This window comes from Octopus bimaculoides, chromosome 10, assembly GCF_046866305.1.
Source record: "Octopus bimaculoides isolate indiv1 chromosome 10, ASM4686630v1, whole genome shotgun sequence".
In the NCBI taxonomy this organism is placed as follows: domain Eukaryota; kingdom Metazoa; phylum Mollusca; class Cephalopoda; order Octopoda; family Octopodidae; genus Octopus; species Octopus bimaculoides.
In genome coordinates this window covers 24,418,914-24,421,413 of record NC_142937.1, presented here as the reverse complement: position 1 = coordinate 24,421,413, position 2,500 = coordinate 24,418,914, and the positions used below count along the sequence as shown (strand labels likewise).

General features: G+C 40.2%; 1 long non-coding RNA gene across 1 annotated transcript in view; it reads right to left on the bottom strand.

Annotated features, from left to right (window-relative positions):
- The window catches only part of LOC149133461 (uncharacterized), a 58,594-nt gene that overhangs the window by 4,950 nt on the left and 51,144 nt on the right, over nt 1–2,500 (bottom strand). Inside the window, exon 3 of the long non-coding RNA XR_016243284.1 lies at nt 1,049–1,214. This is a non-coding gene — a long non-coding RNA (uncharacterized LOC149133461). The remainder of the gene's footprint in view (nt 1–1,048; nt 1,215–2,500) is intronic.

The following is a 2,500-nucleotide window of genomic DNA, read 5'->3' as shown; positions in this document are numbered from 1 at the left end:
GTGTGTGTGTGTGTGTGTGTGTGTGTGTGTGTGTGTGTGTGTGTGTGTGTGTGTGTGTGTGTGTGTGTGTGTGTGTGTGTGTGTGTGTGTGTGTGTGTGTGTGTGTGTGTGTCTTTGTGCTTTGTTAGACCTCGCACACTACTTGACAACCAGTGTTGTTTCGTTTAAGTCCCCATAATACAAAATAATGATTTCAAATTTTGGTACAAGGCCAGCAGTTTTAAGGAGAAGGAGTATATCGATATCATCGACCCCAGTGCTTACCAACTACTTATGTCATCAACCCCGAAACGATGAAAGTCAAAGTCGACTTTGGCAGCATTTGAACTAAAAAAGTAAACCCAGAAGAAATGCAGCTTAATATTTTGTCCGGCACGGTAACCACTCTGCCAGGTCACCGCCTACGAATATTCAAAATAGCTAGTTGAACTTCTATGTGGTTATCGATTATCTCGCCAATTGGTTGGCATAAATAAATTCCATTTATAGACATGAAATTTGAGATTTGAAGTGTTTGAAAAATAGGATGTAGAACCTCTTTCTGAGGGTATTAGGGGTATTTATGATGTGAATATAAACGAGTGGGTGGATTTTGTACGTAGTCGCTTGACATCCTAGAAACAGTAACCAAACCTCCTACAAAACACATTATACTATCTTCAAAAAGATAGGCAGGAAGATTAAAGAATATTAAAGCTGTGATGTTAACCCACAATCATAGGGTTGGTCGAACAGGGTGGTCTTAGGGCAAAATCACAATGATTACAGTATAAAGAAGCTGGAATAACACCAACAGAATAATAATAAGACAGATTGCTCGACACGTTAATTAATAAATATTGTGATCGATACGTAGATTTGATCGTGGATCTCCGTCCTTCGATACTAAGGATTTAGTTATTCGTTCAACTGAATAATCTGTTCTTGAACTAACGTGTAAGTGGTTGAGTATTCTACAGAACCGTGTACTCTTAACGTAATTTACAGGCAGAATGGGTGTGACACAGTGTGTGACAAAACTGATTCATCAATTAAAAAAATAATTCACCTGACAGGCTTCTTCACAGTCTCCGTCAAGCAAACTTTACTCACAAAGTATTGGTCGATGGGAAGCTATAGAGAAATGACATTCGCCCAAGATGTCACGCTGTGGGATCGAACCCGGGACCAGGTGGTCGCAAAGCAAGCTTTTAGACAATCCGGCTATACCGCGCCTATAATAGATAGATAAATAGATATATAGATAGACAGACGTTTAATTGAGAAAGATATTACGTTACAAAAATTTATTCTGTAGCTGCTCAACAGGTTGACGTATTGCGAACTTGGTTTCCTGGGGCGATTACGGCGTCATCATCATCATACTCATCATCACAACCACCACAACGATCACGACCACGACCATCACAACCACTACCACCATCATCATCATCGTCATCACCACCACCACTATCATCATCGTCATCACCACCACCACTATCATCATCACCATCACACTACCATCATCACCACCACCACTACTACTATCATCATCGTCATCGTCGTCGTCGTCGTCGTCGTCGTCGTCGTCGTCATCATCATCATCATCATCATCATCATCATCATCATCATCATCACCACCACCCTCATCATCACCACCCTTGCCCTCACCACCATCATCTTCTTCCTGCTGGTCACCATCATATTCATCGTCGTTATCCTCCTCATCATCAACAGCATCATCATCGTCACTACTATCCCCCCCCCCCCCACCGTTGTTATTGTCTTTGCCGTTATCATTGTGGTCATGCCCATGGTAATGATGATGATGACGAAGACAACAACCATAACGCCGCCGCCGCTGCCGCCGCCGCCGACGACGACGACGATGATGCTGGTGATTAACTTCAACGGTAATAGCGACTACTAGAAACAAAATAACCAAAATGGTTGACAGGGCCTTCCAGTTCTTGAGTTCTATTTCATTGCACGTATTTTGTCGTATAATTTGCCAAAACGAATTAACTTTACGAGTTTCAATATACGTCGGTAATAGATAACAGTTTACAAATGTCAGTTATTCTGTATATGTTAGAGCTCCATTTAACGTAGAGCTAAGTACGACCCTTAAAAATTAGTCAGAACCTTGGAGACATTGTCAGTAGCTGCTACAATACAACATAGATATAAATAACAGTAAAAATAACGAGAGCAGCTATAAAATTAAGCAATGGAAAAGAAGATAATAGAAAAAAAAAAAGAAACAAGAAAAGAAATAAAACAGTAGGCGATTGTGACTATCAAATACTGCGGTTGTTCAAACTCCATAATCCTAGGTATACCGATCTTGGGCTTCTGTAGCAAGCAAAAAAGTAGACCATACAAAAAAGAAAAGAAACGGTGGGGAAAATATATTGATTGACAGAAGGATTAAATTTTCAGCTAAATTTGTAATGAAGCCAGAACAAATATTGATTTTGCATTGGTAGTATGTTAAAGTTTCCTCTGTTTCATCTCCGAT